At 50.0% G+C, this 26374-nt stretch overlaps 1 long non-coding RNA gene and 1 pseudogene across 1 annotated transcript; one reads left to right on the top strand and one right to left on the bottom strand.

The window, feature by feature from the left end:
* The window catches only part of LOC115643861, a 100768-nt pseudogene extending 75672 nt beyond the window's left edge, over window positions 1-25096 (top strand).
* On the bottom strand, window positions 49-2851 carry LOC115643867. Its single transcript, XR_003998388.1, has 3 exons — window positions 2709-2851; window positions 771-860; window positions 49-89 (listed from the first exon to the last, which is right to left on the bottom strand). It is a non-coding gene; the product is annotated as an uncharacterized LOC115643867 (long non-coding RNA).
* Window positions 25097-26374: the final 1278 nt, after the last annotated feature.

Raw genomic sequence — 26374 nt, forward strand, 5'->3', positions numbered from 1 at the left:
GCTCTGTAGAGGGCTCTCTGAGTGGGGTCCAGCAGAGCCCACTCTTCCCTGGTGAAATACACAGCCACGTCCTCGAAGGTCACCGGCCCCTGAAAGAGCAAGAGTCCAACACTCGGTACCTGCTGCCCCAGTCACAGCCCCACTATTTGTGGGGGAGAGGAACCAATCAAAGGGAAGCTCTGGGTGTATCCCACTCAACAGAGTCCCAACCTCACCCTGCTGAGAGCATCCAGGAAACACCAGACTGAAGGGACGAAGAGAGAGCCCTCCACTCTCCCAGCAGATCCATCACACACCTACTAGCCACAGACTGATACAGGAGAGGGAGGCCCTAGCAGGGTCCAGGGAGAGCTCCCTGGTAGGAAGCCCAACACCCTCCTCATTGTGAGGAGCTGGAGATGAAGGGAACAGAATCTCCCCTAAACCTGACTAGTGGGTGCCCCCTTCATATCTCACAGCAGCTGCTGGTTAGTCGGGTTGGGCTCCAGCATTATAAATCTGGTTAGTTTTCCCAGCCCCATGTAGCTCGGTTATTTTCTGCTCCACAAACTAGAGCATTTCCTCTGCCGAACCTCAAGGGTCTGTTCCTAGAATCTAGGCCCCTTATTAAACAACTCCCAGCAGGTTTGTCACACCCTGTCGTCCTCCCTTTCTCCACCCTGTGAATTTCCTGCAAACCAGACTGCACAAACCTTCCCATCTCTGGTGTATTTGCTGTCCCTCTCCTCCAACAGGAACCCACCAACCCCCCTACAAAAAATAATCCCTACCTGAGCTGGATCCACTGCAGCCATTTCTCTTCCCTGTGTCATGGGAGGATTGGACGAGCTGGAGCAAAACATGGACGTCATTCTCCAGCCCTGTAGGGTGAAATGGGCACTTTGTGGGAGTTTCAGAACAGGCTTTAGTTAATTTCACAGCAGAATTTCCCCAGGCTCTTTCCCAGCAGAGACACATCCTAGATTCTGCCATGCTGGGAAAATGCTTGATCTCTTTATTACAGTGTAGACCTGCTCCCTTCTGCCAGGCTAAGCCCACAGACACATTTTTAACCTTCCTTCTCCCTCCTCTCACCCCGTAACAAAGTCTCTGAACACAAGGCTAGAAAAGAGCAGAACCAAAAGGAGTCACTGTGGGGGATTCCCTAGGACACTGACCCCATGGCAGCCACACCCTAGCAGGGTGAATATGGACTCAGGAACTGGCTTTTCCTCTGTCTGATCCTTCTCTTGTTCATTGGAAAGTGATTCTGCCCAGGGATGCAGCAATACATGTGTCTGGGTGGACTAGAGAGCTGAAAATCTCTCCCCAGACTCATTTCTCCCACTGCCCCTTTCAGTCTCTCCTTCCCCTCTCCTGTCTCTCTGCCCCTCTGGCTGGGAAAGTCCCATTCCTGGGGGCTTAGCACTCCACGGATGGACTTTCTCCTGGCAATTATTAATGGGAGGAGAAATTGGGGGGGGGGGGCGCTGTTAATGCAGAGTCACTTTCTTGCCAGTCCCCAGCACTTTGTCTGAGGTGTTTCAGCTACCTGGAGTCCATAGCTCAGAATTTAGTATTAATAGGGCCCAGCGATGCCCTAGGGGGCTAGTACCAGCTGGAGAAAGTCATCCCCTGGTCCAGGCAGAGAAGAAGCTCAAATTAACATCACTTCCCAGGACAGAATCTCTGCTGGGGGAGCAGCAGCTGCTAAGCCTGGTCTCCCAGACCACAATGGAGGCTGCAGCGTCTGACCCAGGAGTTGAACCCCAATATCCTGAGCAGAGAGAGACTGAGCATTTGAACAGCTTCCCTCCTTTAGCTCTCTCGGGAGAGCAGCTAATGAGAGCCCCTCCCCACAGGGAGAATTGCTGATCTCATTTGGCCCACTGTCCATCTGAAGTCACTCCTTGTCTTTCCATACAGTGACTCTGGATTAACAATGGTCTCAATAAAACCAGATTTCAGAAAGAATTAGTCCAGAATGCTGTGGAAGAGACCATTGTGTAGCAGTGCTAAATCCCTTCCCACCTCCCTCACCCCCAGATCTAGGAGAAGGACTCAGGGCACAAATTTTCCCAATGAAACTGAAAGGCCCTGGAGTTTTCAAGATGTTTGTGGATGTAAGTGGGTAGAAAGTTATCACAGTGACAGGGCATGTGGCTAGGGAATGCTAGGCAGTGCTTGGAGCCAGGATTCTGGCACAAGCTGATCAGAGAGAAGGAGCATGGTTAGTAGCAGCCCCCAGAGCCCCCATCCAAAGGCCCCCCAGACCCTCCCAGTACCCAGACCCCGCAGCCAGGGTCCCACCAGATATTCCCTGGCACCCAACCCCCAGAGTCCCTGAACAGGGACTCCAGACACTGCGGCCCTTGGGAGAGGGGGCCCAGAGAGCTCCGTGAGCTGCTGTTGCCTGTGCTTACCTCCCCTGAAGCTCCGGGAAGGGGGAACCGCGGCCAACGGGAGCTTCGGGGAAGGTACTCATAGGCAAGAGCAGCTCAGAGCGGCATAGGGCCGGGGCCGCCGGGACCCGCCGCGGGGCCCCAGGGCAGAGCCTGGCCGGGCCCGGGGGGCGCTGGGCTGCTGCGGGGACAGCAGCTCCGAACCCCCCGCGGGCGCTGCCCCGCCCCCCCAGGGAGCAGATTCCGGCGCCGCGACATGCCGGGTCCGTCCCCCCCCACGGACACTGGGGCAGAGTCACCGCCCGGCTCCAGGGCTCGCTCCGGTACCTGGAGGCTGCAGCTCCGCAGCGGGGTTGGCAGAGCCCGGGGCGGCCCTAAGGCGGCTCCAGCGGGAGCAGGGGCCGGCCCGGGCACAGGAGGGTTAATTAAGGTCTCTCTCCCGCCGCGATCTGCGCATGCCCAGAGCTCCAAGGGCACAAACCTTTCTCCGGCCCCTGCTGGTCCTTTCCCCTTGCCGAACGTCACTTCCGCTCCAGAGAGAGTCAGGAACTACATCTCCCAGCCTGCCTCGGGGGCTGTTTCCACTGTCTCAGTCCTGGTGAGGGTGGGTTTCAGCCGCTGTTAATGCGCATGCTTCAGACCAGACGCTGTCGCCTCCGTGTGAACCGGGCCCGGCAGAGCAGCTGCTACTTCTCGGGTCTGTGCGGGGGAGGGCCGGGATTAACCCCTCCGTGCCCGGCCCCAGGGAGGGAGGGGCTTTCTCCAGCTGGGCCCCGCCCCCTGGGCAGCCCCGTGCTCTGCCCGCCCCAGCCCCGGCCAGGAGCCCCCGGTGAATGAGAGACCCCGGGGGGGGCGCTGGGGCCGGGCGGGGAAGTGACTCTGCCCCGGGGAACCTGGGAGAAGCCTCGAAGCTGCCTCAGCCCCAGTGGATCTGCAGCAGGATCCGCCCCGCCCCCCTGGGATGGGGGGGGGCACAGCCTGGGGCCCGGCGGGGGTCCCTGTGGAGTGTCGGGCGCGGCGGGGTGGAGAAGCTGGAGCTTGGGGGGAGGGGTTAAACTGTCTCTGTGTAGCTAGGAAATTCCTGGGGGGGTGGCGGGCGGGGGAAGGGGGGAAGTTAATTGGATCCTGTCTCTGTTTGTGCCACTTGTCTCTCGCCCCGATACAAATTCTCTCTAGTTCTGCCCCGTTTCTTGCTCAGTGTCTCACACGGGGCTATAAAATCCGGGGAGATTCACCCCTTTCCCCTCCAGTGATCAGCTCTCTCGTCTCTCCTGAATTCCCCCCATTCTCTCTCTACTTCTGAAATGTCCATTTAAAATCTCTCCGATGTGGGGGATTTTCCCACCTATTTTATATGAAGCGATTTGTCCTTCTTTAGGTGAGAAATGATTCCCTAGGTCATTCCCCAGAACGTGGCTGCCCTGGAGTGGGGATGGGAGGAGATGCCTGTTCTCTGCCAGGGCAGGAAGGGCTGAACACGTGTCCCCCATGGGGACTTCTCAGACCCTGGGTTCCTAATCCCCCTTGTTGCCCCCAGCCAGCAGTTTCCAGTCACCTGCCCATCCCCCACTGCTGCCCCCTTCCCTCACCCAGGGACCTTCCAGCTCCCCCTCCCTCTTAAATCAGCTCCTCAAGGGGCTCCCTGCTGCCCATGTGAATGTTGGCAGAGGGGGGACTCATCACTTTCTGTATATGTATTGGATAGTAATATAAAATCCAGTCCAACAATCCCCCTTTTCCTTCTAGTTACTTAACAGCAATAGAAAACTCCCTCAGATCTTTGTGTTTTTCTCTCATGTTATCAGTTGCTTAGCTTGTGACATGTATTTTCTGCAAATCTCAGATTGTTATGAAATACCCTAACATTTGCCCCACTTTCTCTCTACTTGTCTATTTCTAAGGGAATATGCCCTGAGTTTTTCCTTGTCTCTAACTATAAAATACTAAAACAAAACAAAACAAAACAAAACTCTTCTCACATTTTTGAATATAGATACAAAATTTTTCCAAATGTTGCCCATTTTCTGTGTACATTTATCAAATACTGATGTGAAATACACTCTGATTTTACCTCATATCAACAACTGATATAAAATCTCTCTGATTTTTCCACTTTTCTCTCACTAATTTATAAAAATGGATCCAAAATCCCTCAGATTTCCACCCTTTCTCTTTCATTTCTGAGCATTGATCTCAAATCTCAGGTTTTTCATCTTTCTGTGTCATCATCAAACGGCAATTAAAAATCCTCTTGGGTTTGGGACTGTTCCCCACGTCTCTAAATCCCAGCAACTTCTCCTTCCTTGGAGGAAACCTGTTGCCCTGAGTCATTCTCCATCCTGGTTGTTGCAGAGGGTTAAATTGCCCAGTGATCATCTTTCCCCTCTGCTTTGAGAATCATTTCTTCCTCCTTTATGTCTGTTCAGATCTTTGCCGAAGGAAGAGACCAGACACATATTTAATACCCATCAAATCCAGAGGCCTCCTCCTATTTGGGGATCAGTGGTTCCCAGCTGGTAACAGAAGTTGGCTGGACCCTTTTATTTTCTCCAGCTGGCATGGGTTGAGGGGGTCACTCTGAGAGCAATGTGAGTCCAGAAGTATCCCAAACCCCATGACAAATGGTCTCTGTGAGGGATTTCTTCCCACAGTGCTAAAATGTAGTCACCTCTGGGGTGGATCCATGGTGGCCATTATTTGCTAGTGACAGGGCATGGAAATCTCTTCCCTATTTTAGCCCTCCATGCTTTCCATTCTCCTGTTTAAAGACGCACCCCCTAGGGCTCCCTCTGCCTGTGGGACTGACCAACAGGGGGTGGTGGTAACTTTCCATCCACTTATCAGACACTGTGAGGTAACATTGTTGCTTTGTGTGTGTGTATGTGTGCGCGCGCGCGCATCTCCCCATGTGGGGAGATTGGAGTTGTAGCTGAAGGGGCATTGTGGTAGGGGGAGGCCTCTGGGTTGCTGGGTAGGGGGTACCCTAGTCAGGTTGGTGGGTTCTGGAGGTTTGGGGTTTTGGGGGATGGTTCTGATGTGCCCAGCCCTGAGGCTATGGGTCCTGGAGGTGGGTATTGCTGGGGGCCTGGTAGCTGCAGAACTGCGGGGGTGCATGTCTCTTGGGGAGGTGGGGCAGGGTGCTTAGTGCTGTGCCAAGGGCTATGTCTGGGCTTCCCCCACTGGCTCCTATTGGGATCCCCGAAACTCGGTCAAGGTATGCCAGGCAAGCAGAGTGAGTGGTCCCACTGTAAAAGCATCAGGGGATCCCACTGGGGGAGGGGCTCCAGGTGAATGGCATGGCAGATCCTACTGGAGGTCAGGTGAGGGTCCAAGCAGGAAGTGGGGAAATCCCTGCTGGGTTGCGAGGGGCTGTTTCCAGTGGGGTCTCCTATTGGGGTGGAGGTCCCTGGCTCCTGGGGGTTCTTGGTGGGGGGATTCCTTTGGTATTCCCAACCTGGCAATCATGGTCTGGTGGGGATTCCCTGGCCGGTGGGGCTTTACGGGTTATCTGGGGTCCCTGGCCAGGGACTCTGGGGGCTCTCCGCCAGGGAATATCTGGTGGGCCCCTGGCTGGGGGGGTGTCTGGGGACCCTGCTTGTGGGCTCTGGGGACTGCTCCTGACCACTCTCCTTCTCTCTGATTAGCTTATGCCAGAATCCTGGCTCAAAGCACTGCCCGACGTTCCCTGGCCAGGCCCAGTCACCATGATAACTTTCTGTCTACTTATCAAACACTGTCAGGTGAAATCATAGATTTTGCTTTTCTCTCCTCTTGAAAACTGCAGGAACTTCCGGTTCCACTGGGAAAATTCATGGTGTCCCATCCTGCTCCCCCCCCCCCCAACTCCTTGTCCTAGTTCTGGTGGATGAGGGAGGTGGTACGGGGGTTAGCTCTGCCACACAATGGTCTCTTCCACAGCTTTCTGGACTCCGTCTTTCTCAAATATGGTTTCATTGAGACCATGATAATCCAGAATCACTGCATGGAAAGACAAGGAGTGAGTCTGAATGGATAGGGGGCAAATGAGATTAGCAGTTCTCCCTGTGAGGAGGGACTCTCATTAGCTGCTCTCCCGAGAGAGCTAAAGGAGGGAAGCTGCTCAGATGCCCGGTCCCTCTCTGCCCAGGATATTGGGGTTCAGCTTCCTGGGTCAGATGCTGCAGCCTCCATTGTGATCTGGGAGACCAGGCTTAGCAGCTGCTGCTCCCCCAGTGGGAATTCTGTCCTGGGAAGTGATGTTAATTTGAGCTTCTTCTCTGCCTGGACCAGGGGATGACTTTCTCCAGCTGGTACTAGCCCCCTAGGGCAGCCCTGGGCCCTGTTAATACTAACTTCTGAGCCGGAGACTCCAAGTCACTGGAAGAAACCAAGTGAAAATGCTGGGGTCTGGAATTAAAATTACTTTATACAAATAGCTCCCCCCCCCCGATCATTTCTCCTCCCATTAGCAATTGCAGGAGCAAATCCAGTCATGGAGGAGCAAACGACCCAGGAATGGGACTTTCCTATCAGATGGGCAGGGAGAGGGGACAGGGAAAAGGAGATAGAAAGAGATTGAAAGGGGCAATGGGAGAGAAGAATTTTGAAAGAGATTTCAAGATCTCTAACCTGCCCAGACAGACGTATTTCTGCACCCTGGGTAGAGTCACTTTCCTGTGGACAAGATGAGGTTCAGACAGAGGAAAACCTAGTTTCTGACTCCATATCCCTCCTGCTGGGGTGTGGCTGCCTTGGGTCAGTGTTAGAGGGAATCGTCGAAAGTGACTCTTTTGGTTCTGCTCTTTTCTAGCCTTGTGTTCAGAGACCTAGTTATGAGATGGGAGGAGGGAGGTTAAAAATGTGATTGTGGGCTTAGCCTAGCAGAAGGGGCAAACCTGCTGGGAATTGTTTAATAAGTGGCCTAAATTCTGGGAACATACCCATGAGGTTCGGTGGTGGAAATGCCCTACTTTTTTAACAGAAAATAACCCACCTACATGGGGCTAGGAAAACTGACCAGATTCGTAGTGCTGGAGCCTGGCCTGACCTGACTAACCAGCGGCTGCTGTGAGATATGAAGGGGGCACCCACTAGTCAGGTTTAGGGGAGATTCCCCTCCCTTCATATCCAGCTCCTAACAATGAGGAGGGTGTTGGGCTTCCTACCAGGGAGCTCTTCCTGAACTCTGCTAGTGGCTCCACCTCCTGTATCAGTCTGTGGCTAGTAGGTGTGTGATGGATCTGCTGGGAGAGACAAGGGGCTCTCTTCATCTCCTCACCCTGGTGTTTTCTGAATGCTTTGAGTGGGGTAGGGTGAGATTCTGTTGACTGCGAGCCACCCAGAGCTTCTTTTTGGCTCCTCTCCCACACAAACAGCGGGGCTGTGAGTGGTGCAGCAGGTACTGAATGTTAAGCTCTTACTCTTACAGGGGCTGGTGACCTTCGAGGACGTGGCTGTGTATTTCACCAGGGAAGAGAGGACTCTCGTGGACCCCTCTCAGACAGCCTCTACAGAGACGTCATGCAGGAGAACTATGAGAATGTGTCCTCGCTGGGTAAGGTTTACTGTCCCCTCGGTTCTTGGAAAGGGAAAAGAGGAGAAGGTTCCCACCAGCCCCACAATGCCACCTCTCCTCTGTCCTGTTTCAGCATCACCCCAATATGCCAGTGACACACACACTACCAGAGACCCTCCCCTGCTGAAGAACATTTTGGGATCAGAGCAGAGGAGCAGTATTCACAGTATTAAATATCTCTTATTTGCTCAAGTAAAACGGGGGGTTAGGTCTGGCATAACCAACAGAAGCTTCCCACCCCAGACCTTCTTAACCCAAACCAGAATATACTTTGGGTGTAACAAGCAGGCTGCAGGAGTCAGGGCTTCCGGTTCAGGGTTACTTAGCACACAGACACTCAGTGAATCCTTTGAATGCTGGCTGGGGGTATCCAAACAGGGGAGCGCCAGCAGCAGAGCATTGAATCTCACCCAGGATTACAGATGACACAACTCCTCACTGCTCTGGATTGCACCCCAGCATGTGAAAATGGCTTAGTTTGTAGTGACACCTCCTGAGACATTTAGAGCCTTGCTCTCCTATCACCCTGTGTAATAGCCAGAATCTCTCTTCTCTTCCATCTCTATTGCTTAAGTCACATGACCTGATTCTTATTTTTCACATTCTGCTTTTCCAGACTAGAGCCTATTGCTCCTGCTTTTCCAGACTAGAGCCTGTTGCTCCTGAATTATAGCTTCTAATTTCCCAGTGTTCTCCACACCCAGGGATTTTCCTGCTCCCTCCCATTACACTGGACTCACTAGATTCCCTAGAACGTAAGAATGGGAATACTGGGTCTGACCAAAGGTTCATGTAGCCCAGTGCCCTCTTCTGACAGTGGCTAATGCCAGGTGTCCCAGGGGGAATGAACAGGTAATCATCAAGTGATTAATCTGCTGTCACTCATTCTCATCTTATGGCAAACAGAGGTTAGGGACACCATCCCTGCCCATCCTAGCTAATAGCCATTGATGGAACTGTCCTCCATGAATTTATCATATTTTTTTAACCCTGTTATAGTCTTGGTCTTCACAACATCCTTTGTTAAAGAGTCACATAGGTTGTGTGAAGAAATAATTCCTTTTGTTTGTATTATACCTGCTGCCTGTTAATTTCATTTGATGTTTTCTAGTCCTTGTGTTATGAGGAGGAGTAAATAACACTTCCTTATTTACTTTCTCCACACCAGTCATGATTTTATAGACCTCTCTCATACCCCCCTTATCTCTTTTCCAAGCTGAAAAGTCCCAGACTTATTATTCTCTCCTCATACAGAAGCTGTTCCATACCCCTAATCACTTTTTGCCCTTTTCGGAACCTTTTCCAATTCCAGTTTATCTTTTTTGAGATGGAGTGACCACATCTCCATGCAGTATTCCAGATGTGGCTGTACCATGGATTTACATGAAGGCAATATCTTTTCTGTCTTATCTCTTCCTTAATGATTCCTAACATTCTAGGTTTTTTTGATTGCCTCTGCACCTTGAGTGGATGTTTTCAGAGAACTAAGCACAATTACTTTAAGATCCCTCTCTTCAGTGGAAACAGCTAATTTAGACCTCATCATTTTATATTTATAGTTGGGATTATGTTCTCCAATGGGCTGTACTATGTGCTATCCTGATATCTAGTACTGCTGAGATCCTACCTTTAGTGATATCCCTGCCCTTCCTGTTCCCTTTCTCCACTGAACCCCACCAGCCCATGCTTACTGTTCTCAGCTTGCCCAGGACTCTCACTGTCTCTGAACCTCTCTGTCAGCAAGAAGCAGTGCCAGGGATTCTTGCCCTGTGTCTGGAGTCTTCGATTTCTGGGATTTACTTTCTCTGTGTTTTAGGAGCCTCTTGGAAATTGAATATCTGTGACATTAACCTCAGTGCAATCTGGAGTGTAGAACAGCTGTGTGACTCAGTTACCAAGCTGGGATGACTTTTACCCTACTTTACTGTGAGAGCAGCCACTCCTGGGCAGGTACCACACAGTCTCCAGCATGTAACTTGCTCCCAGCTACACAGTATTGAGTGCTACTAGTCAGTGACTCACAAATTACAGTGCACAACAGGAGAACCCCAGAAAATTCTCCAGTCCCAGACTTCCCCCAGAAATACACATCTTGCAGTGTCCAGCACACTACTGAACAACACATGCTTATATGAAGTCTGTCATTTCATCAGTGGAAAATGACATGCACCAGCTTTGTTATCCCAAATAGAGTTTCCAGCGCACTTAATCTAACCACACTGGTTAGATAAACAATAAACCAAGATTGTTAACTACTGGGAAAAAGATTTCAAGTGACTAAGGTGGTGAGGCATAAAAGTCAGAAATGGTTACAGAAGAAATACAAGATTAAAAACTAGTGTCTAAGTTAACGAGCTGAAACGGCTTGAAAGCAAATGTTTCTCACCATATGCTGAGACAGACTGATTTTCCTTTCAGCCAGGACTCACCCTAACCCGCCCCTGCTGCCTAAGCTCAGCTCTTCAGGAGTTATCATGAGCAGAGGAAAAAAGAGGACGGGGGGGAGAGAGAGAGAGAGAGAGAGACAAGCATTTTCCCCACCTTTTTCTAATTCAGACAGCTTCAGTCTCAGCTGAGTCAGGGTGACAGGCTGTCTGTTGAAAATACAAGCTTCAAGTGGTCCCTGTGATGGAGTGTAAATGTTGTCTTCACACGTTTCCCCTGCCGGAGAATGGCTATTTGACCAGCTATTTGCCTTGCTGTCTGTGAGGAACTGGTCTGTGGGTGTTCTCCAGAATTGTAACTTTTTCAGTAATATCATACTGTAAGATCTCATTTGCATACAATGTTGCTACCTACATTTCTCATTCACACACAAAACAGAATTAATTTACACACAACATTTTGAACGGGAATATCAAATTGCAATGCAAAAGAAAACAATCATGGCATTCTTTTAGTTGTTTTAAAATGCTAAACCTGCAACAAACTGGTGATCCTCAAAGGTCTGTTACTGCCTTGTAATCAGTCTAGACACAGATTCTGGCTAATATATCTCTACCCATTAGGCCATTCCTTTCTGTTGTTCAAAAAGGGGGCTGACAGGATGTGATCAGATCATACACCAATACATTTAATACATGCTCCATTATTCTTTATCCTTTGTTCTAAATTGTATAAAATAAAAACAAAATCCTACCACCAAATTTGGGGAAAGAGTTTGCAGGAGTTTAGTTCCTGATTTTTATTTGACCTCTCTCCAGCACTTGTTTTGGTTCGGCCTTCCCTTTTCCATCCCTGTTTGAGGTTTCTGTCTGTCACAGTAGGTGATGCAATGGTACATGAGAAAGAGGAGCAGAATTCTCAGCAGGAAAATGTTGAGCAAGTGGATAAACACAGAGAATTATCACAAAAATCAAAAATCAATATAATCAGGAGTCATGATCAGGGACAAACCTGTGAGATTCAGCACAAATCAGAAAGAGAGCAGGGAAACCATCCAGGGGAGAAAATGGGTAAATATGGTTCCTGTCAGAGAACTCAGAAGGACATCAAGGAAACCACAACACAGCAGGAAATCCTCAGGGGAAAGAGAAAAAAATATATATTCACTGAGTGTGGGGAAAACTTACGTGACTATTCAGCCATTACAAAGCATCAGAGAATCTGCACAGGGATGAGATCCTACAAATGCATTGAGTGTGGAAAATGTTTCACTAAAAGCTCAGCCCTTTCTGAACATCACAGAATCCACACAGGAAAGAGGCCCTATCAGTGCAGTGAGTGTGGGAAAACCTTCTCTTGGCACTCAGCCCATGTTAGCCAGCAGAGAATCTGCAAGGGAGATCAAAACCATAAAAATATCTAGGGCAGGGGTCGGCAACCAATGGCACGCGTGCCAAAGATGGCATGCAAGCCAATTTTTAATGGCATGCTGGAGCCTGCCCGGCCCGCTGTCCTCCGCTGCCCCCCGCTATCCACTGCAGGGGCATGGAGCAGAAGCATAGCCGTGCACACTTGGTGGCATATGCCCCCACTCTCCCGTCACGGCAAGCCGCGGGGTCCGTGCTTCCGGTCCAGAGCTCCAGGCCCTCCTCTGCCTTCTCCCCTCCCCTGGAACCCTGCCGCCGCACACAGCACTCTGTGGGTTGGGGCTGCACGCTTCTGCAGGCAGCGTTTGGCTCTGCGGGGAGGCAGAAACTCTCCCTTCTCCCCTGGAGCTGTGCCACCCTGCATGCTCCCATGGGGCAACATTTGGCTCCATGGGGAGGCAGACGCGCTTCCCACTCAACTGGAGCTCTGCTGCCACTGCGCGCAGCGCTGAGGGACGGGGCTGTATGCTCCCGCAGAGCAGCATGTCTAGCTCTGTGTGGAGCCTTATGGTAAGTGGTCCAGGGCTGGGGGCGTTGGATAAGGGGTGGGGGCAGTCAGAGGACAGGGTGGGTTGGATGGGGGGTGGTTATGGGCTGGGGTCTCTGGAGGGGGCACTCAGAGAGCAGAGGGGGTTGGATGGGGCATGGGAGTCCCATGGTCTGTCAGGGGGTGGGGGTGGATAGGGGTCAGGGCAGTCAGGGGACTGGGAGCAAGGAGGGTCCTGGGGGGACAGTTAGAATGGGGGGGGGTCTCTGGAGGGGGTGGTCAGGGGACAAGGAGTTGGGGGGGTTGGATGAATTGGGAGTTCTGGGGGTCCTGTCAGGAGGCAGAGGTGTGGAGAGGGGTTGGGGCAGGCAGGGATTGGGGGGCGGTTGGATGAGTTGGGAGTTCTGGGGGTCTGACTGGGGATGAGGGTGTGGATAAGAGTCAGGGGATAGGTAGGGTCCAGTCCAGGGACAAGGAACAGGGAGACTTAGATAGGGGGTGGTATCCTGGGGGGCAGGGGTTGAAGGAGGGGGTAGTCAGGAGACAAGGAGCAGGGGGTTTGGGAGTTCTTAGGGGGACAGTCACTCAGTCCTCTCCCCTGAGTCCTGACGCCCCACAAACACACTGCCCTCTGCCCGCACACACCCCAGACCCCTGCCCTGAGCCCTGTACCTCCCTCATACACACCCAGCCCTCTGCTTGACTCCATTTCCCCCCACCCCCCAACACGTCTAGCCCGGACTCTGGCACCCCCACACATACCCAGGCTCCCTTCTGCCCTGACACTTCCACCCCCCCCATACCCAGCTCCCAGCCCTGACTCCAGCCCTCTTCCCCCAGCCCTGTGGGTCCCAGCTGTTGGCCCCGCATGGCCTGCTGCTGGTCTGGGGTTCTTGCTGCCGGACCCTTGCCAGCCGGGGTCCCGGCCGCAGGCCTCGCTCAGCCCGCTGCCAGCCTAGGTAACAGAACCCCAGACCAGCAGTGGGCTGAGCGGGCCGGCAGCATAATATCACCATTTTAATTTCATTTTAAATGAAGCTTCTTAAACATTTTGAAAACTTTGTTTATTTTACAATAAAACACTAGTTTAGTTATATAATATATAGACTGAGATCTTCTAAAAAACATTAAAATGTATTACCGGCATGTGAAACCTTAAATTAGAGCAGGGGTCGGCAACCTATGGCACGCGTGCCAAAGATGGCACGCAAGCCAATTTTTAATGGCACGTGGCTGCCTGCTGGGACTCCGCGTGCCATTAACAATCCTGCTGACGCGGCAAGCTGCAGGGTCCACGGTCCCACACCGGAGCGCTGGCCTAGCACAGCAAGCCGCTGGCCGCTCCCCCGCCTTCCCCCAGAGCCCTGCCGATGCCCATGCAGCACTCTAGGGGGTTGGGGCTGCGCGCTCCCGCGGGGCAGCGTTTGGCTCCGTGGGGAGGTAAAGACGCTCCCCGCTCATCTGGAGCCCTGCTGCCGCGCGCACAGCGCTCTGAGGGGCGGGGCAGAACGGAACAGGACTGCGCGCGGGGCGGCGGTGGCAGCAGGGATCCGGATGAGTGAGGAGCCTCATAGTAAGAGGGCCGGCTCCGGGGCTGGGGGTGGCTGAGGGGTGGGGGCAGTCAAGGGACAGGGAGCAGGATGAGATGGTGGTATACTAGGGGGTGGTTAGGGGCGGGGATCTCTGGAGGGGGCAGTCAGGGAGCAGGGGTGTTGGATGGGGCATATGAGTCCCGGGGTCTGTTTGGGGGATGGATATGGGTCAGGGCAGTCAGGGGACAGGGAGCAAAGAGGGTCCTGGGGGAGCAATTAGGGTGGGGGTGGGGGTCTCTGGAGCGGGTGGTCAGGGGACAAGGAGCTGGGGGGGTTGGATGAGTTGGGAGTTCTGAGGGGACTGCCAGGAGGTAGGGCTGTGGAGAGGGGTTGGGGCAGGCTGGGAGCGGGTGGGGGGTGTTGTATGGGTCCAGAGTTCTGGGGATCCTTTCAGGGGGCGGGGAGCTATTAGATAGGCACGGGAGTCCAGGGGGTCTGTCTGGGTGTGGATAAGGGTTGGGGAAGTCAGGGGATAGGTAGGAGGTAGGGTTCTGGGGGGGCAGTCAGGAGATAAGGGGCAGGGAGGCTTAGATAGGGGGTGGGGTCCCAGGAGGGGGTAGTCAGGACAAGGAGCGGGGGAGGCGGTTGGGGGTTCTGGAGGGGTGCAGTCACCCAGCCCTCTGCCCTGATTCCCCCCACACACACACACAGACACAGGCCCCTACCCTGAGCCCTGTACCACCCAGCCCTCTGACTCCTTGACACCCTCCCCCATGACCCCAGCCCTGACTGGCACCCCCACACATACCCAGCCCCCCTACCCTGACATCTGCACCCCCTTCACATGCCCTCAGCCCTCTGCCCTGACTCTTGCACCTCCCACATCCCCAGCCCCCCCACCCCCCAACATCCCATGCACCCTGCACATCCCCACCCCCACCCTGAGCACCAAACGGGAGCCCCTGCACTCTCAATCACATTCCCGCCTGCACCCCTCACACCACATGTGAGCTGACCAGGTAAGTGCCTCCACACCCAAACCTCCTGCCCCAACCCTGAGCCCCTTCCTTCATTTTAGCTCCTGGCCAGACCCTTCACCCCCAGCCCTGTGCTCGGTCCACTCCAACTCAGCTCAGTGCAGAGAGAGGAAGAGAATGGGCCAGAACCAGGGAGAAGGTAGGTACTCTCTGTATGTGGGCAGGGCCGGGACCCCAGACTGGCACTGGGCTGAGCGGGTCCGGCAGCTGGGATCCCGGCTGGCAGGAGCCGGAGGATGGAACCCCTGAGCGGCAGTGAACTGAGCCGCTCAGCCCACTGCCGGTCTGGGGTCCTAGCCACCAGCCCCACACAGCCCGCTGCCGGTCTGGGGTTCTGGCTCCCAGACCCTTCCCAGCTGGGGTCCCGGCTGCAGGCCCCACTAGCCCACTGCCGGCCTAGGTGAACAGAACCCCAGACCAGCAGCGGGCTGAGTGGGTTGGTGGTGTAAGATCAACATTTTAATTTAATTTTAAATGAAGCTTCTTAAACATTTTGAAAACCTTGTTTAGTTATATAATATATAGACTTGTAGAGAGGGACCTTCTAAAAAACATTAAAATGTATGACCGGCACACGAAACCTTAAATTAGAGTGAATAAATGAAGACTCGGCACACCCCTTCTGAAAGATTGCCGACCCCTGATCTAGGGCTTATCCATACTTTTTTCTTTAGTAATTTTCCTGATTCCCACATAGTAACTTTAAAGCTGTTTGAACTGTTTACTGCACTGATATCCCTCAGCTTTCCCAGCTAATGGCCGATTTTTGCAGTTTGCCCTGTTTTAAGGTGGACCCATTTGTCCTTTCTATCAACTCCATTGTCCCATAAGTAATTTGAGTGTGCCCTTTTCCTATCAGGAGCCAGGGAGCATCACATTTATAGCATTCTTCCTATTGCAAAGTTATTGTCAGGGTTATCAATGATTCAGATTGTATCATTGCCAGTTGTTCTCATGTTGCTCTGGGTTGTGCTGAAGAACAGTAATATGTAAATGAAGAGGAGCCGGGGCAGGGAAAAAAGTGTCATTTCAGCCTCTAACACTGAGAGGATTAAAACTGATGGTGAAGCAGCACCTCATGCTCAGGTTCTGGGATGTCCTTTTCTGCAAATAATTCAAACATTGCTTAAATAAGCAGTTCAATTTGTGATACACATACCCATTTCTGTTTTTATTTTTTAAATGCAGCATGCCAATGGGCTAAGGCGATCCACCATGGCGTAAGGGCCGTATCCATTTTGATTCTAGTGAGTGACCCCTTTCTCCCATTTTAAGGTTCCCTTTTTAAAAAATTTGTAATAGTGTGGCAGCCAAGGCCATGTTATTAGCTGCCAAACATTCATTTGTTTTTTTAATAAAAGGCTGTGGTTCATCAGGGAAACACAGGGCTGGGGCTGTGAGGGCCTTCTGCTTAAGCAGGGTTAAAGCAGAGTCCTGCTCTTTCCCCATTCCCATTTTGTCTTTTTAAATCAGTTTCCACAATGGGTGAGTTATTTTAGCATATTTATAGATGTAGTCTTAAGAAAATTGACTCCTTCTAGCAGTATTCTTAAAGAGTGGGCATCAGTAGGGGCCGGCATTTCTACGAGTGCCATTACCTTCCTCTGATCTACCTGTCTCCCATCTTGTCCTTTGATTTGACTTCTTTCTGCTGCAGTTTTTGGGCAGTTCTTTTCTTTCTTTATCAGGTAATTTGCATTAACACAGACACTTTTTGGCTGGCTTTTGGATTTAAAGCCATTAGCTGCTTAGAGACTCTGTCTTAAAAGGCACACAGTCAACTTCCATCAGCGTTTTGATTTCACTTTTCACTCCTGCTTCTAAAACACACAGCGATCTGAAAAAGAAAAACACAATCTATTGCGGCTTCCTCTGGAGCCCTAATAGGATTTTAATTAAGTGGTATGGTATGTGTTTGCATTTCTTTTACCCCTTCTATAATATACACTGCACATATTCTGGGGAAAATGCACATTCCTTCCATAGTTTAATTTGTATAACATTAGCCATATTAGGTAAAAATTAAGATGTAACTTTCTTTTATACTCAAAGTTTTTATATATTCTTATCAAAGCGACAATTTGATTACACAGAGCCACCCTAAGGCTCAGTGTGGGATGCTCTGTGTGTGTGTCTATATGTGTATATATCTATCTTTTTTTTTTTTTAAATCCAGGTTTTTCCCCTCATTCTCCTGGTTTTAACTGCCCTGCTGCAGCCATGACTTTGGTCTTTTATAAAGATATTGATCTTAAAGCATTAAGGTACCTTAAGGGTTAAACGCTAAATACCAAAAAACCCAACACTAGTTACCTGTGTCTGGCAAAAAGTGTTTCTCCATTTTGCAACTTTGAATGAAAGATTCAAATGGATTTTAGCAGTATTATTTAAAAACAGAACCAATTCATCTTAATCCTGCAAAACAAGAATTTTACGAACGCAGGTGTTGCTTTAGGTTCTAAACACTCCACATATTTACACAATATATTTATACACACTTTTTTCCCTTAACCTTTCTTACACTGCTATTAATTTTTACACAGCTGTACATAGACTACATTTGTGGGAAGTTATGTTCCAATAGAAACCCCTTGTGTTCTTTTAGCAAATTTGAAGTCATTTGACTATGAACAATTTAGTCAGATTGTCTCTTTGCCTGGCTTATTTACTGACCTTCCTTTGGAAAAGGGCCCAGTTTCCCTTCAGAATGGCTGCAAAGAAACCAAGAGTTCTCTTTCTATAACTTTTCTTTTTTTAACTTTTTACAACATTCAACTGCTTAACTCCCTCCAGCCTCTGCAGAGGGAACTTCTCACTATCTTTGAAATCACTTGCTTATCTCCAGAGGTAAAAGTAAGCCTGTCCGGTCCGGCGTACCAGCAAGAGCCAGTATGCTGTGCTGGACCGCACCGGCTTACGTGGGGATTTAAAGGGCTCTGGGCTGCTAGCAGCTGCGGGCAGCCCAGAGCCATTTGAATCCCGGCCATGGCTCTGGCGGCAGGGCTGGGGCCAGGATTTAAAGGGCTCAGGGATCCCCTCTGTGGCAGGAGCTCTGGGCCCTTTAAATTCCTGCTCCAGACCCACAAAGCTCAGGGTTCCCGGTGACCGGAGCCCCAGGTCCTTTAATTTGCCCCTGAGCTCCCAGTGGCTCCCAATCACCTTTTCAGCTGGGAGCCCCTGGTTGATTAAAGGCCCTGGTTCTCCTAGCCACAGCTGTTGCCCCAGGGGGTAGGGTCCAGTCCAGGGACAAGGAACAGGGAGACTTAGATAGGGGGTGGTTTCCTGGGGGGCAGGGGTTGAAGGAGGGGGTAGTGAGGAGACAAGGAGCAGGGGGTTGGGGTTTGCTTATTTCCCCAAATGACAGCTTCATCAACTCTGATTTCACCATTCCAAGCATGGTTCCAAGGATCTGAATTCCCCATGGCCTATACTTTTTTTTTTTTCCTTTTGCCACCATACCCCCCCCGGGCTTCCAACCTGCTTTCCAATTTTTTTATTTGTTGCCTACCTGCTTGTCAGGGCCCAACCCTGCTTTCCTCACTGAACCGTCCCTTTTCATGGACACAGGCTTTGTTCCACTACCAATTTAGCAAGGAGTGTGGGCTCCTCAACCATTCCCCACCCCTTCTGATCCCTTTCTTCAATCATTTCCTTTAAAATTGTGAAATCATCACAATATCATTGACAAAAAATACGACACTACCGAAACTCCTATAGCCTTTAGAGTTCAGTTTAACAGAGTGTAGCAGCCTCGAGACTCACCACCACGTCGCCACCTGCTGGTCATTCTGGGAATTAGCTCTCGCCAGCCATGAAGTGCTCTCTGTGCTTGGTGTCTCGCCCGTTGTCTGCTCTGCTGGATTCGGACCCGTGTTGCTACCTGCTCAGCGGCATCTACTTCAGGACACTGCCCTCCAGTAGTGCCCACTTCTCTAGTCTCACCCCCTTCCAGGGCAGGGAGGAGATAACAGTCCTTCGGCTTGCACCTGCCTTGATGGCAAACCACAACCCCAAATTCTAGCCCCTCCACTCAGGCATGCTGCAGTCTGTCTCTGCCACACTTCTCTGCAGCCAGGTGCAGTGGAAGGGGGGGACCCAGGCCCACCTGCTAATCTGGGTCCCAACCCAGGGACCCTCTAGCGGCAGCTTCTCTGCCCTCCTTCTCCAACTATTTTCCCTGAGCCATTTTCCCTTTGGCCCCTTGCACCTTCTTGGCCCTTCTAGTCAGGGACTGCAGCCTGGCCTGACCACATCTGCTCCTCCAAGCCGGCCCAGCACTGCTCTGTCCAAGGTGCTACCTCCTTACCTCAGGAGCCAGTCCTTCTCCCTTGCTAGTCAGGGAGAGACTCCCTTCTCCTTCATTAGGCAGTCTTTATATAGGGCCCAGCCTGGTCCTTATTGACTGCCTCTTCCTTGGCCCTGATTGGCTCTCCACAGGCCTTTCCTGATTGGCTGCTGGTCTGCGCAGCCTTTCTGGCCATTCCAGGCCTTTCTATCGTGGACTGAGGCAGCCGCCCCACTGTACAGAACACAGTCTGTTTAAAAGGAGTAATCTCTTGAATGAAGTATTGTCTTTGGATTGCGTCCTTTAAACCATTTCTTACACAGGTGCTACTACTGTTTGCCCACACTTCTATATCCTTCAGAGTTGGGTCTCACATAGCAAATACTGCCTAAACATATTGTTTTATTTATTTTACCTTTATAACTTTTCTATGCCCATGCTTATGCTGTGACTTATAAAACAGAAGAGTCTCTACCCACTAAAAATGACTCTGCCTGACAGAGCAGGAGAGGGAAACGCTAAACCCCCTATCCTTTGGGCTCGATCCTGCTACGAGTGAGGGTATATTCACCTATGCAATTTTCTCTTGACAGACAGGTAGGAGTGAGGACTCTAACCCTCCCCCTTACGGCCCAGCACTTCTAGGACTGGGGGTCAGGTGTGGCAGGTTTGTAGACATTTTGATGGTGCGCAGAATCTGTCCCCCAGACTCCACCCCCCACCTGTCAATGGCTCTGGGAGGGAGTTTGGGTGGAGGAGGGGGTCTAGGCTACAGGCTCTGGGGTGGAGTTTGGGTGCTGGGTGCAGGCTCTGGAGGTGCAGGAAGGGGTGAGGGGTGCAGGATCTAGGAGGGTGTTTGGGTGCAGGGAGAAAGGGGTGTGTGGGAAGGAGATTGGTGTGCAGGCCCTGGGTTGGAGTTTGGATACTGGGTGCAGGCTCTGGGATGGAGTTTGGGTGCTGGGGGCAGGCTCTGAGGGTGCAGGAGGGGGTGAGGGGTGCAGGATCTAGGAGGGTGTTTGGGTGCAGGGAGAGGGTGGGTGTGGGAAGGGGATTGGTATGCAGGCACTGGGTTGGAGTTTGGATATTGGGTGCAGGCTCCAGGCTGGGGCAGGGGTTGGGGTGCAGAAGGGGGTGAGGGGTGCAGGCTCTGGGAAGGAGTTTGTGGACAGGATGGAGTGCATAGGGAGGGGGTGGAGTTTCTGGAATAGAGTTTAGGTGTAGGCTTGGGCAAGGGATGGGAATGTAGGAGGGGGTGAGGTGCTCTGGGGGGGAGTTTAGGGGCAGGAGGACATGTGTGGGAAGGGGGTGGGGGTGGGGGTGGGGGTGCAGGCTCTGTGATGGAGTTTGGGTTCTTTGTGCAGGCTTCAGGCTGGGACAGGGGCTGGGGGTGCAGGAGGGGATAAGGGGTGCATACGCTGGGACTGAGTTTGGGTGCAGGCTGGGGGTAGGAGGAGGATGGAGGGAGGGGTGCAGCCTCTGGGAGGATGTTTGAGGGTCAAAGGGTGGGGTACAACCTCTTGGGGGGTGCAGCGGGGTTCCTAAGCAGGGCAGGCCAGGAATCTCCATGTGTTGCTACCCCCAGGCACCGCCCCCACAGGTTCCCATTGGCTGCAGGTGCACTTGTGTCAGGACACAACCTCCCCCCACTGCCCAGGGGATTCAGGGAGGAGCCGGCAGACACATGGAGTGAACAGGGAGGAAGCCACTCAACTCTGCTGCACTGCCAGTGGTGAGTGGGGGCCCCGGGCTGTTTTAAATGGCCCAGAGGATGCATTGAGGGGACCCAGGTGCAGAAAAGGGGGCTGAGAGAGATACCCAGCCCCAAACATTGCTGAAGCCAGGCCCTGGGCCAGGAATATTCCTGGTGCCCAGGCACCATGGGCCCATAGGACTCGCCATCCATGCCTGGGGCATATATATCTAGACAGTTTGTATATATTTTATCTGTATAGTTTTCCCTCACAGACGGGTCGGAGCTAGGACTCTAATCCTCCCCCTGTTGTGTGGATCTTCTACGACTGTGGTTGTGCACACCTGAGTGATTGATCACATTATACATAGCAATATTTAGCAGTATGTTCCACAACCACAGTCCATGTCTTCACCCTTTTGCAGTTTTCCATAAAAAATGTTATGCTTATAAGAAGCACACGGGATCTTCAGGGGAAAAGTCAATATGCTGCATTTATTGAAGGTACAGCAATTAGTATTTCCATTCAGTCACACCACACACAAACACATGATCCCACCAGTGTATGTTTATAGTTGCCACTCCAGAGTCCGGATCAATCTAGCGGCCGGCTAGGTTGATCACGGGTAGGGAGGAGCCGGGTTCTATTGCTCATGACATGATGCTTCGGGCAGCTCTTGGCAGGTCGAACCCAGAGTTTCATGGCAAGGCACCTTGTTTATATACTGATATTCCTTAACTGAGACCAATGAGTTTTGCACAGTTGTATTGTAATCGTTGTTTGACGAGTGCTTATTTTCTTAAATTGTCCTTCTCATCCTTTATCTTGTTCTTTCATCAAGTTCCTCAGGGAGTTCTCCCAGGCTGGTTTTGTTCACAGCTGTCTTGTCCCCACTGATAGGTGCCTATCTCATCTTTAAAGTCGTCTATTTTCCCTCCTCTGACATTTCAATAGGGGTGTGTTGCAGCCTTCTGGAGCCTTTGCATCAGTCTCCAGTTCCTCCCTTGTATATCTGGTTCAGTGATGGCCTTCACACTTATCTCTTAAAACACACATTCCTCATTCACACACAAATCAGAATTAATTTACATAGAACATTTTGAGCAGGAACATCAAATTGCAATGCAAAAGAAAACAATCATGGCATTCTTTTACTTATTTTAAAATGTTAAATCTACAACAAATTGGTTACCCTCGAAGATCTGTTACTTCTTTGAAATCAGTCCAGACACAGATTCTGGCTGATGTATCTCTGCCTGTTGGCCGATTAGGCCATTCCTTTCTGTTACTCAAAAAGGGTAGTTGGCAGGATATGATCAGATCATACACTGATACAGGGGTAGGCAACCTATCTCACGTGTGCCGAAGGCAGCACGAGAGCTGATATTCAGTGGCCCAATCACTGCCGAGGTCTTGGCCACTGGCCTGGAGGGCTCCGCAGTTTAATTTAATTTTAAATGAAGCTTTTAAAACATTTTAAAAACTTTATTTACTTTACATACAACAATAGTTTAGTTCTAAATTATAGACTTATAGAAAGAGACCTACTAAAAAATGTTAAAATGTATTACTGGCACGTGAAACCTTAAATTAGAGTGCATAAATGAAGATTCAGCACAGCACTTCTGAAAGGTTGCTGTCCCCTGCACTAATACATTTAATACATGCTACATTCTTATTCTTTATCCTTCATTCTAAATCAGATAAAACATAAAATCCTGCTACTACATTTGGGGGAAGAGTCAGTTCCTGATTTTTATTTCACCTCTACCCTGAACTTTTTATGGTTTGGTCTTCTCTTTCCATCCCTGTTTGAGGTTTCTGTCTCTATCACAGCAGGTGATGCAATGGCATGTGAGAAAGAGAAGCAGAATTCTCAGCAGGAAAATATTGAGCAAGTGGATAAACACAGAGCATTATCACAAAGATTGGAAAGGAATGTGTCCAGGAGTCACGAGCGGGGACAATCACGTGAGATTCAGCACAGACAAGGAAGAGAGCAGGGAAACCAGTCAGGGGAGAAGGTGGGTAAATGTATTTCATGTCGAGGAACTCAGAAAGACCTCAAGGAAACCACAATCCCGCAGGAAATCCTCATGGGAAAGAGAAAAAATACATGCACTGAGTGTGGAAAAAACATATGTGACTACTCGGCCCTTATAAAGCATCAGCAACTCCACACAGGAGAGAGGCCCTACAAATGCAGTGAGTGTGGGAAAAACTTCACTCGCAGATCACACCTCATTAATCATCAGAGAATCCACACAGGGGAGCGACCCTATAAATGCAGTGAGTGTGGGAAAACCTTCAATCGCAGCTCACACCTTACTAATCATCAGAAAATCCACATAGGGGAGAGACCCTATGAATGCAGTGAGTGTGGGAAAAGCTTCACTCAGAGATCACACCTTACTAGGCATCAGACAATCCACACAGGGGAGAGGCCCTATGAATGCAGTGAGTGTGGGAAAAGCTTCAATCACAGCTCAGCCCTTTCTGAACATCAGAGAATCCACACAGGGGAGAAGGCCTATGAATGCAGTGAGTGTGGGAAAAACTTTACTCAAAGATCAGGCCTTTTTCTCCATCAGAGAATCCACACAGGGGAGAGACCCTATGAATGCTGTGAGTGTGGGAAAACCTTCGGTTACAGTTCACACCTTAGGAATCATCAGACAATCCACACAGGGGAGAGGCCGTATGAATGCCATGAGTGTGGGAAAAGCTTCACTACCAGCTCAGCCCTTTCCGAACATCTGAGAATCCACACAGGGGAGAGGCCTTATGAATGCCATGAGTGTGGGAAAAGTTTCATGGTCAGCTCAGCCCTTTCTGAACATCAGAGAATCCACACAGGGGAAAAGCCCTATGAATGCAATGAGTGTGGGAAAACGTTCGGTCGCAGCTTGTGCCTTTTTCAACATCAGAGAATCCACACAGGTGAGAGGCCCTATAAATGCCTTGAGTGTGGGAAACGCTTCACTACCAGCTCAGCCCTTTCTCAACATCAGAGAATCCACACAGGGGAGAGGCCCTATAAATGCCTTGAGTGTGGGAAATGCTTCACTACCAGCTCAGACCTTTCTAAACATCAGAGAATCCACACAGGGGAGAGGCCCTATGAATGCAGTGAGTGTGGGAAAAGCTTCAATCAGAGATCAACCCTTATTAAGCATCAGAGAATCCACACAGGAGAGAGGCCGTATGAATGCCGTGAGTGTGGGAAAACCTTCAATAGCAGCTCAAGCCTTATTAGGCATCAGAGAATCCACACAGGAGAGGACGTATGAATGCAGTGAGTGTGGGAATACCTTCTGTTGGCACTCAGCCTATGTTAACCATCAGAGACTTTGCAAGGGAGATCAACACTACAAAAATCTCTAGGGCTTGTCCATACTTTTTTCTTGAATATTTTTCCTGATTCCCACATACTAACTTTTAAAGCTGTTTGAACAGTTTGCTGCACCGTTATCCCTCATCTTGTCCAGATGAGTGACCGATTTTTGCCTCTTGCCATTTACCCTGTTTTGAAGTTGTTCTATGTGTCCTTTCTATCAACTCCATTGTCCCATGACTATTTCAAGTGTGCCCTTCCTATCCGGAATGAGGGAGCATCACATTTATAGCATTCCTTCTATTGCAAAGTTATTGTTAAAGTCAACAATGATACAGATTGTATCATTTCCAGTTGAGCTCATGTTGCTCTGGGTTGTGCTGAAGAGCAGTTATATTTGGAACTTTTCAAATTATATTTAAATGAAGATTAGCAGGGACAGGGGAAAAAGGGGTCATTTCAGCCTCTGTGACACTGGAAGGGGATGGGGTGACTCAGAGATTCCCTCCTTCCCCATCACTACAGAACTGATACCTTTTTTCTAAGCCATGCAGAGTTTATCTTCATCACATTCTGCCCATCCACTTCTCAGTGTCCTGTGAGGAACAGTTCTCAGCTGCCTGTGCTTGGAGATGATGCTTTCACTTCTTTAATCCTAAATCAGAGTCATTGTGACTGGAGATAAGTGTCAAAGACCTGGAAGGGGAATTCAAATGGATCCCAAACACAGTGTGATCATTCGGAGTTAAAATTGCAGGTTCCATCTGTTGGTAAAGCCACTTCTGGCAAGGTGTCTGTCCCACCCCCCTCCCCCTGGCCGAATTATTTGGATGCTAGGATAGTAAAAATGTTGTCAATAACATAACTGACTACTGAGACAGTGCTGAGTGAAGCAGGTTTGAATGAATCAGAGGAGAATGTGATGGGAGAATCTCTTGTCCCGATTCTGAATAATCAGATGTAACCTGCTCCAGAATTTGACTTGACACTTTCGTTGTCATGTATTCTATCTATCCTGAAGGCTGTTTTGTCACCCAGTTGGATATTAGTTCAGTTTGATAGGATGTAGCTCAGATTTATTGGAGAATTTAAGACAAATGACGATTTACTAAACTCATCATTTTTCACTTCAGTTTTGCTTTTCCCCCATCCCTCCATGATGACATGGAGAAAGTTCAAGTGCAGTTCTGTCAACAGGAGCGAACTCTCCAATATACTGCACATGCTAACAAAGAAACAGCAGTGATTTTAAATCTCCACTCAGAAAAAGGGAACAGCAGCAGAACCCCAGCTAACTGGAGGAAGTGCATATGATCATGTGTAGTTCAATTGTTGAAGACAATATTGTCTTAGATGATCTGGGGAGAGAATTCCACATTAGGTGATTTTGAAGTAGGTAAAATGCACATGTATTTTTTTCCTAAAGCATTTGTAAGCCAGGCCTTACAGAAGATTTCTCATAACTTACCCTATATTTTGGGAGATGCTGCCCTTCATGACACAGATGTTGAGGAAATAGAAGTAAGGGTTTAGTTGAATTTATCCTGTGTAGGTGCTAAAAATGTGTATAAAATGAAATCGATGTTGTCAGTCTAATAGTTGCAGAAAGCTTGCTATCTTCTAATAGAATCTCCAGCTCTGGTAAGTAATGGATTCTAATGTAGCCCTATATCCAGTCCTTTGTCTGGACCTGTGCCACCAAATTAAAGAAAAGCTGGACATGTTTTGGGAAGCCATTCTTTTTTAACACTGCTGATATTGTTGAGCGGTTTTGTAAAAGATTCTACTGCAGAGAACTATAAATTTACCCTAACCAAGACCAAGGATTTGGAAAGAATTGGAGTTGAAAGAGAAGTCACTCACTTCTTTGTTTCCATCCCAATAAAGGAAGACATGATGACCAATGACCGAATAGCTAGGCCTTGCTATTATCGCAGCGTGTGACTGTGTAGCTCAGTGCATCTGTGACAAAAGCTCATTGGTGCCAGTTGGCAAAGGGCTCACTTATTCATAAGCAACTCCTGTCTCAGATCTTTCAGACTTGCCACACCTAATACTGATTTTATTATATTTATTCAGGAAGCATATCAGTGAGATCTCTGCTGAAAATAGCTTGTAAATTATTGATGCTCCTAATCATTGTGAGAGATGTGTATGAGTCATATTGAAGGAGTAATGTAAGTACATGGTAAAATATGTCCATATGGTGTCGTAATGAAAGTGAGTCACCCCAATCATTGGTCTTGGTGGGGATGTCCCAT

Source organism: Gopherus evgoodei, unplaced genomic scaffold, assembly GCF_007399415.2.
Source record: "Gopherus evgoodei ecotype Sinaloan lineage unplaced genomic scaffold, rGopEvg1_v1.p scaffold_74_arrow_ctg1, whole genome shotgun sequence".
Lineage (NCBI taxonomy): Eukaryota > Metazoa > Chordata > Testudines > Testudinidae > Gopherus > Gopherus evgoodei.